This window comes from Carassius carassius, chromosome 14, assembly GCF_963082965.1.
Source record: "Carassius carassius chromosome 14, fCarCar2.1, whole genome shotgun sequence".
NCBI lineage: Eukaryota > Metazoa > Chordata > Actinopteri > Cypriniformes > Cyprinidae > Carassius > Carassius carassius.
Genome location: NC_081768.1, coordinates 3,199,704 through 3,210,635, shown reverse-complemented (window position 1 = coordinate 3,210,635; position 10,932 = coordinate 3,199,704).

The window sequence follows — 10,932 nt, the reverse complement described above, 5'->3', positions numbered from 1 at the left end:
CCAGGTCACGAAGCCATGACTTTGTGGTTTTGAGAAACATGCATTGCCTGTATTGACATTGGGAACTTTTTTAAATAAATAAACCAGTTCTTCCTTGTGAATTACGTAAGATATTTTAAAAGATGGTGTAGTAGTGTTTTTGCCTTTTTGTATCATTAATGTGACTTAATTGCCTTGTCTCCCCCTCCAACGTTTCAATTTTTTTTTCACTATCCCATGACATACAAGTGCTGTGCTCTACCCATATTTATATTATCATATTTAAAGACACACACACACACATGTATTTACAATGTTGTATTTAATATTTCATGCATTATTACACATTTATCGTGCATTGCTTTCATAGCATGAGGTTCGGGATTGAACTACTTTGTAAAAAGAGAAACAAAATGTCAGTGTTGAAATGTGGCGGCTCCTGTGAAATCAACCTCCTAACTGATTGTGAGGACTCATACTACAGGACGCTCGTTACAGGACGGCCTGCTGACATTTGACTCACCTGTCCTCACCAAAGGCCCTGCCATAATCTAGCAATATATTTACATGCATTCACATGCATTTACATGTCAATGCACGTTTTTTGTCTTCATTCTGGACAGCATATCTATAGTTTTATTTATTTGAACTTAGAATAAGAAAACAATTTTGCATTTTAAGTTTAAGTGTCTTTACTGTTTGGGGTCACTGTATGATAAGCAGGTTTAAGAATGGGTGTTTCTTTATAACAGGCTGTATCATGTGCAGGAAAGAGGAAGATGTGTGGCAGGTCAGTAAAGGCACACAGTTATCTCTCTTTCAAGTAAGAAGGACATTCAGGATATTCCAGAGACATTTGACTGAGGAGTTTCTTCTCTGAGAGCGTGTTTCACCTGAGCTTGCTTTATATCTGCTCAAAATAACCCCGTCCGGCTTAGCCACACCTCGTGAGTCACCAGCGGCTCACACACTTACACACACAAGCACTGAATCCACACATTTACATGTGCTGCTCTTTTTGTGTTAGCCTCAGTTTGTTCTAGTTTATTTAGAGTCATAAAGCTTTTCAGTGTTAATTCTGTTTTACAGTTCTTTGTCTACAGAATATTTAGTACAGGAATAGACAGTATAGAAAATAAATAAGTGGAGTAAATGAACTGAAAGGGACAATAAAACAAGGGGATATGGTAAAAATTCATTAAACAAATTCATTAAAAAATAAATACATTGCAAAAATGAATTTATCTAGTGTCTACTAGATAAATACCTACTACAAACGATTTCAAGTTACCTGTTAAGTTTTCTTTTAAGATCATTTATTCTATTGAAAAATTGGTTTTACTTGATTTTTATAGCACATTTTTTGTGCATTTTTGTTGTGATGATTTGTGTGGTAAATTGTGACATTTGTTTTTTACATGCTTTGCTGTATTTCTGCAGAAAATCTGGAAGGGAAAACAATAAAAGCATTTTCAGGATAGCTGTTATGTTTAATTAATTCAAATTATTCTGTAGAATTTTGTAATATGCTTATAAAATTATTTATTATTACATTTTTTTATGCATTTTTGAGGCATCGCATTTTGTGGTCTAACTTTAGAGTAAAAGATGCATTTGATGCATTTTCTCCAGCAATTTAGCTAAACAGAAAATAAAAGCACTTTCTTTTTACTTGTTACATTTGTTAGATAATGTAATCTATTGAAAATTAATTTGCCTTCATTTTTTTCCACTTTGTTCCACCTTGATTATAGTTTTGCCTGGTTGCATTTTGGTCTAAGTTTAAAATAGTTGACTTTTTTGTATGTGTTTTGATGCGTTTCCTGCAGCAGTTCTGACAATAAATATCAAACTCCACAAGCAAAAGGCAACAATAGCAAAAGTGAAAACACCTAAGATGCTAAAGCATATGAAGGAGAAACCTTCTCTGCATTATTACATGTATTCGCGCTCTTTTAAACGCTGGCAGTAAATGGTAAAGAAGATGGTGTTGTGTAAGTGCCTGGGCCGCCCTCAGGGAGAGCTCTGTTCATGTTGACACTTCCTGAAGGGGATTTTTCAGGAGGGCTGGGGCTCGAGCGAGTGAAAAAGCCTATAGGATGACTAACTCTCCCTGGAAAGTACACAGAACTCCTGGAGGGTGAGGGGCCGGATCACAGGTGTGGCGGGAGGTAACTGGGATGAGGAATGGGTTAGGATGGAGTTTACCCATGGAATCTACAGCTGGAAATCTTTGGATCATATGTGCACATATTAAAAAAATCAGTGCATTTCACATGTGGATGCCTTGGGGCAACTTCCTGAGCTTTTATGAGGTTACACAGTTAACATTTGGTCAGCACGTAGGGTTAGGTCAGCCAGAAATGAAATGATGTCATGGCACTGCAAGCTTGTGTGATTTACTTTACTTAAGACAAGACACTACTAAGAAAAACATTGTTTATTCATGCACTGGTCAGTTTTCAGATTTTGTGCTATTTGCCTTTTAATTATTACGTTTTTTGGGGATTAGTGGACGTAAAGTGTTTATTGCACTTTATCTATTTGCGTCTGTGTATTTAAATCACGGACTTTATAGGCCATTTTCACAAAATTAGTTTTTTCTCCACTGCAGCAGCACTTACATACTGTACACCAAAACTTACAGAATTATTATTTTCTGTATGCTGAAGGTTTTTATCATGCAGGGGTTTGTTTATGTATTATCCACCTGAGCTTTTTCAGGATGTCATTACTACAATAACTACATTTTTTTTTTTTGGGCTGTTGACAGTATTTTCTGATTCATGGAGTGATATTAAGTGAAATCTAAAAACCCCTCTGTAAAATCCTTGCACTCTTATAAAATAAAATTAAAATTAAACAAGAGCTTTCTACCAATGTTCAGATTTCTGTTCTAAATTTTTTTTTTGGAAATTAGTGTATTTTTAATCACATAATGGATAATTTTTGTGTTTAAACATAATAAACACACACACACACACACACACACACATATATGTATGTATACATATATGTATATATATATATATATATATATATATATATATATATTTTTTTTTTTTTGTGATTGTTGACAGTGTTTTCTGAATTATGGAGTGATAAAGAGTTATCCAAAATCCCTTCTTTAAAAAAATACAATGAAACAAGAATTTTTAAATAACTTTTAGATTTCTGTTCCAAAACGTCATGCAAATTAGTGCATTTTTAATCACATTATGCATCATTTTCATATTTAAGCAACATTTCAGAAAGCATAATGCAAATACATTTAATACATATTCTACCAATTCACCTGGGGTGTCTCGTCTTAAGAAAACAAAACATTCACGCTACTAATTGCCGTGCAATGGCAATGCAAGACAAGGTGGAATCAAGCTCAAGAAAGCACAGTAAAATTATCTAAATTAATTCGTTTTCAAATTCATTCATGCTTTCATAATACTTTCAGCCGAAGCTCCTACAGGTGGCATCTTCCAAACCGGTTGCAAATCAAGTTTTGCAAAGAAAAAAAAAGTCTAATAATGGCTGGGGGTGTATTCTTCTGAAGGATTTGGGTGACACACATTTTCCATGACTCTGGTGGCCAGCTCATGTGTTTGTCCTCCTTGCCCTCTATAGAGACGAGCTCAGAAAGAGTCGCTGCCCCCCTTTCTGGAAACAGCTGCATGCTGGGAGAAAGACGGGGAAAGAGAGCAAGGAAAAAAAAGGAAGGCAATAAAGTAGAGGGCTGGATGTATTTATTTGCTTTTGGTCTGGATTACCAGCAGCACAAAGTTTCTCTTCCCACTTTACCAAGAGAAGTCCCCAACACGCTACGGTAAATGCAACCACACTGCAGTGTGGCCCAATCGCATGCTAAATACAAACACTGATACATGTAGTGGATGCATCTTTATTTGTCCCATCTGTCTCGACACAAGGAAGTAAAACTGCAGAATATACTCCAGTGCTTCTGTTTGTCTTTTTCAACGGCAGATACTTTTGACTTATGGTGTGTTTATTCCATTAAACAACTAAATGAATCCCACAGCAGACCTGCGAGTGCAGCTGCTTTGTGACTTAAAGGGGTTTTTATTTCTTTTCAGTTACAAACGTGCAAGGAAATATACGGTAGATCAGAAGAAAAAAGAGAGAGAGAGAAAAAAAGGTGCTGTGCAATGCGGCATCAATTCTGGCGCCTGATATTTTGGGGACTTTTGACGTTTCATATTCAAATAAAAGAGCAACATACTGTAAAGTGGCCCTAAAAACACTACCTTACAAAATATAAAAGCAAATGTCATGTGCATTCAAGCATCTTTTCTCTTCTGTATTTATGCTTAATGTATTTTAATCACCTGGTGTTTTGCTGACTTTTTGTGGATGTGTGAAGGTCACACAGATGTTGTTCACATATACTGTACACTGTATCTATTTAAACTCAAAATTGAATGAAGTTTTTTTTTTTGTGCATGTAAAGTGTATTTGTGCCAGCTTGTAAATAAATGCCATTTGCTTTCATATTTTGTTGTCTAATGCAGTGGCTTTCATAATGTGCTTTTTCAAGTGAAAAGAAAACATCCAAAATGCATTCTTTTAAGAGTTTTCTTTCCTCCACTTAAATTGCACTTAGATATGTCAAAACATACAGATTTATTCCTACATGTATTCTGAAGGTTTTTACTGTTTTTTGTTTTGTTTGTTTGTTTGTTTTTTAACTGTGGTTTAGGGTTGCTCATGTTTCAGTTGTCTGATTTTATACACTATTTTCTTCCTAAAATTAAAATCAGTGCATGTTTAAACATAACATTTCAGAAAAAAGAAATGTTGATATTTTTATGACTTATTTTTTAATGAGCACAAATGTATTTTTGTGCATGTGTACTTGTGTCATCTTTCTTGAAAACAAAATGCCACTTGCTTTTTCAATTGTATAACTTAAGGGATTTCAGAAATGTTAAAAGTGACCTGACCAAATTTTGCTATAATGTTGATTACCTCAAAAGCAGTGGATACAGTAAATCACTTTACAATAGATGTAGTGCATCTTAAATGTAAAACTACACACTTTGAAAGTTCAACCACAAGATTTAAGCATGAAGCATCTCAAACTGAAGTCAAAGAATTGCATACTGTCTGTGAGTATAAAGTTATAGTCAATATTTCCTCCTAATATTTCAGCTCCTGTCATGACCACTTACATCTGGTAAACCACAGTAACTTTCATATGATATGCACAGGGATACAAGAGAAGAACTTTTAAATGAAGTAAAATCTGCCCACAGGAATAACATCTGTGATGCATGACTAAACACTTCATGTGGCTTGAACAGCAGTGCCACCACTAAAAGAACAATTTAAGACACCTCACGACCCAAATAACACATGTCTTTCAGGGAAAAAGTCCTTAAAATAAAATTAGCTTCACGTTAGCTTTTTAAACCTGTGAACTGCACGACCCATTTAATTTCACTGTAACTATTTCACTTTAACTTATGCATGTTTTTTTATTGTACAGTATGTGTATCATATGGCCATTTTTGTTTTTTAAAAAGCATAAAAAAATAATTTTGCTCTTCATATTTCAGTCCAAGAAAATACATTCACATAACTCACATCTGATGAAAAAAACAAACACACACTTTAATGTGTGCATCAGCATCGAACATATAAAAATAAATATATAAATAAATAAAAGCACACACTCTCTCTCTAGAAAAACTATTAAGTCAAATCTAGTAATTCAATCTAAATCTAGTAGTTTGGTCTCTAGTACAAGGCTATTCAACATTTGCATTTATCCTAAATAGGCAACTATAACATTGAAAATGTTTTTTTCTTTTCCAATTCAAAAATATATTTAATTGAGCCCCACTGTTTACAACACATATTTAGCATATATTTAAAATATATATGGCCTGATATTTATTCATTTATTTGGAAATGCTGTAAATAGCCTAATATGTGTTAAACCTCCAACTTTCCTCTACTCTGGTATATTTTCAAGATCTAGATGAGCCTTATAAGTGCATGAGAATGAGAGAATGATGGGGCAACATTTGCCTGGGTCGCCAACTTCTGCACATGCAGCTTTAAACATTAGTCCATCACCAGCCTGGTTAATATTGTACAGCCAGAAGAACTAGTACAGCTGCATATTTGTCCGATGAGCTTTTTCTTTTAGTCATACTTTCCTTTGTCAAAACAATCATACATGACTATAATTTTATGACACATTCTTGATCGAAACGGTTCACACCGGTTCAGGATTGGATGCATGTCTGTTTTGGCATAGAATTACAGTGTTTTCTGTGTCTTGAAAAGCCATTGCAGCATAGAAAACTGCCTTTCAGGTTGACATGATACATACGCTGATGATAAGATATAAGTATAACACCTTCTCTGACCTGTGACCTACTTCCCTGCTCATGAAGCACAAAGATATACAGAAAACATGATGAACAATGTGGAATGCACTCATACAAACAAGCCAGAATTTCCCTCACATTTCCCTGACATACACCTCGCATTTCCTTGTTACTCTTTGGATTTGTTTGCTTTTTGTGTTACATAACAATCTGTCACAAAGAGCTTTGCCGTGCATGTTCAAGTGCACATCATATATCTCTTAGAAAAAATATTAAAGATGGAAATTACATTAGCTTTCTTTTCTCATCATACGACAATTAAGTAAACACGTGGATTTTAAATACATTTTCATTAGGTTGTAATTTATTTATTAAAGGTGTTTACTTCTTGTTTTCTAACCAATGATTTCAAAAAAGCTTGTTTAATGGACAGAGGCAGACAGTAGTGATTGGGAAGTATTTTTACTCAAGTAAATTTAAAAAGTATCTGTAGTTTATCAGAGTGTTTTTCTTTGGAAAACTACATTCTTACTTCACTACATTCCAAAGTATAATGTCACACTTTTTACTGCACTACATTTCATTAAAGTTGTTGTTTGTTTTACCTTTAATACTTAAGAACAATAAAAATGTAGTATTTTCTTGTTCTCAAGTAAGTCTTTAAATTACTTTTACTTGAGTAAAAGTAAGAAATTAATAGATTTCTAATTTAATTAAGTTTTAAATTATATTTAATGTGAATTGTAGTGCAGAAAAAAGGTACAATATGGTTTGGATTAAGTTGTGAAGTAATGTTTTCTAAAGAAAAAACCCTCTGATAAAGTACAGACACTTGAAAAGTACTTTTAAAGCAGAGTAAAAATATTTCACTACTGTCCGCCTCTGTTAATGGGGAATATTGTGTAAACTGAAAATTTTTTGGTAATGGTTTATGCTAGTTTTTTCCTGTGTGACTTATAACTTTCCATATTGTGTTGTAAAATTTAACTAACAAAAGCCACTTCCTTAATGACATCATCCCCCAGGAAGTGACATGGTTTGAGAGGCAAAGCAACACAAGCTTCAGTAGGCTAAATATGAGTTCAGTGGTGTTATGAAAAATTTAAATATTAATAATAAATAAAATTAACATTACATGAAAATATAAATTGAAATTCAAAAACAAGTTTGCAATTGTTATATATATATGTGTGTGTGTGTGTTCTTGTTTTTGTGATATATCAGGACACAACTCTGTATAATAACATGGGTATGACACAGGTATTACAAGGAGAGGGTGACTTATGAGGACATAACCCATGTCCCCATTCTTCAAAACGCTTATAAATCATACAGAATTAGTTTTTTTGAGAAAGTAAAAATGCACAAAGTTTCCTGTGAGGGTTAGGGTTAGGTGTAGGGTTGGTGTAGGGCCATAGAATATACAGTTAGTACAGTATAAAAACTATTACACTATTAACCACTTTTCACAAAAACAAATGTGTGTGTGTGTGTGTGTGTTTAAAAATCTTTTTGAAAAATACATGTAATTTTTTAAAATCATTAAATATTTTGTCTTTTTGAAAATAAAGTATGGGCTATACAAATCCAAAGCTTGCTGTCTTATCCAAAGCAAGTTACAAATTATATAAATATACAAAGTATTTTAAGTGCTTGACCAGAGCAGATTTCAGAAAGTCTGTTATACTTCCTGAAATATTTCCTGTATGTTGTAACACAAGCACATTAATATTTTAAAGTGACTCCAGTGTGCTGCAGAACAGGACCTGATACTGTCACAGTTATTGCCTTCTTTGAACTTTTTTTCAGTTCATCTTCTGCAATACATTAACAGATCCTCGAACGTGTCACTTATTAAACCTGTAGTAGCTGCTGCAAATCTGATGCAACTCCACGTCGCGGCAGAGATGCACAGCGCAGATCTCGAGGTGATTCAACGGCTGGCAACAAGTCAATAGAAACTCTTTATTATGAGCTCATAATGTCTCTCTGATTATTTACCACCTGAACAATAGTGCTCAAGAACACAACATGCTCAGCAGGACTGAAGGACATGCATGTCTGAATAAATTGTTTTGAGGTATTTTTTTCAACAAGCATTTGCACATAGCCATTGAGATGAATATTAGAAAGGACTGCTGGGACACTGTGTGCGTTGCAGTTAGTTGCATCTCACCGCTCTGCTTTTCAAATTAGAAACCTGAGAGATGCTGGACTGTTCTGCTTCTGACAGTGTTTTACGCAGGACAGAATAACTAGCAAATTTGCAGCCTGCAGTTCACTTGCCTGCTACCTGAGACCTACATCTATACAATGACAAAACTTTTGCTGTAGAAACAATTTTCACTCAGAAACCGCTAGTAGATTTCACAAACAATTACAAAGAAACGGCAAGTGATTTAAATGATTCAGGTAGAAAAACTGAAATAGTATTTTCTTGTAAAACATACTCCAATTATCTCATTTACTACTACAAAATATTTCTTTTACAAGCTTATACACCAGGTTTATTATAGTTAAAGTAAAATCATAAAAATACTTCCATTGCTTGATTAAAATAAACTTTAAATAACTTAAAGATTGAAAACTAGTTTAACTTGATGTACTAAAATAACTAAATCTGAATAATAAATAATAAAATATAGACATTAATAAAACATAGATTATTGTTATTAATTATTATTATTTGTTGTTGTTGCCTTTAAGGGAGAGTGTAAATCACAACTAAAGTGGTTAAATTTACAGAGTAATTCAGATGTGTTTACAAATGATTTAAATAGTTAAAATTACATAAACAATGATAAAATAGTTTGTTGTTGTTTTTACTGTAAATGTTTTGTGTGTGTTTAAAAGTCGTTTTTCCCCTCCAGCAAATGGAATGGCAAACTAATCTTTGTGAGTGTAGTAGTTATATGCCACTCTCACATACATTCGCTGTGCTATGGTGGCTCCGACAGTAAGGAATACAGATGGAGCAAAACAATATGCCATTAAAATTTGCATCCGTTTTTCACTCAGATGATGAATTTATTTCCACATCCTGACTTCTCTGTGATACTTGAGCATGTGCTTTTCCACCCGCGTACGGCCTGATGCAAACTCCTTCGGTGCAGCTGGTAATGGAAACTGCGACACCGGCTGCCACTTCAAACACACGCAGAGATAAAAGCCTGACAGAAGAGCATCTCGCTCAGTGTGCTTTATATCTCATTGTGAACTATTGCAGAAATCTCTCTTTCTCACACACCAGATCCTCCTCAGCCCTCACCACAGCCTTCATGTAGATTACAGCCGCTTGATCTTGAAAGTCAACAACTGAAACAACATCCCATTTCAGCTGACATCATCATGACGGCACGCGCAGAGAAAATAGCCAAACATGTTTCACAACCACTTCCCTTCATGCACCTGCAGCGTCTGCTGTGAGCTGTGACCACCACATAAAACAGGGCTGTTTTTCCTGCCCATATTCCCAAATTAACCAGCTTGGGACTCGTCAGCTTTAAAGTTTGCACTTTGAGGAATATCAGAGCGGATGTCATTGTGTTTGAGGCGTTTCCAAAATTTGAGGCAGCACAAAATGCTGAATTTGTTTGCATAAAATCTAAATTGAACATAATTACTTTTTTTCCTCCCGATTAATTATGTAAATATATATTTTTTTATGTTTAACAAGGAAATATTATTTCGGAATTTTTTTTTACATTTCAGAACACAAATTTTAAAGGGGTCATGAACTGCCTTTTTGTTTTTTAATTTGTACTGTTCTCGGAGGTCCACTTATAACATTATCACATCAAAAGACATCATAATTTAGAAGTGATAAGCAATTTGCAAAGCAAATCTGTCCTGTTTTTAACCCCCTCATTTGAACGATCTGTTTGAATTGGCTGATTGCAGACTCGGAAGTAAAAGCCCACTGCTTTGATTGGCTAATAGTTGTGTATGTTTTACAGCAAACATTCCTCAAAAATAGCTCAATACATTTCAAACGATCTTTAAAAAGAGAAAAACAATAGTGTATAATGAAAACAGTTACTCACATTTGTGTTGCAGATTTATTACTGTCGGATCCAATATAGTCGGCACAACATTATCTTTTAATTGAGCACAGTCTCATGAAAATGCGTATAAATAGTATGCCAAATTAAAATGAAAACTTGTAGTATTGATACACAAAAATGGACTTCGGCATGCATATGATACGCAGGTTTCATGTACATATGATACACATATATTCCACAACCCTAAACTTACCCATCGTGTAGCATATTTATTTGGCGTACTATTTATACGCACTTTTATGAGATCGGGTTATTTAGTTTCAACCTTTTTAAAAAACTTGCATCAAAATGTCCCTTGTTTGTAAATGAATCCACAGTAAAATGAAGTGAACAAAAGACCAAAGTCTTACTGATACGGTCTGGATTTTCATTAAAAATAAAGTTAATTCTCTCTTATCTTCATTTTTTTCTTGGATCAGAAGGGTGGCAATGCATGCACGCAATGTTTTTCCACACCTTGTCACTGGAAAGGGTCTTCAGAGCATCTTTATCGTTTGGTTTTTGCTTTATCGTTTGAGCCCGCATGTTAGTCTCTCTCA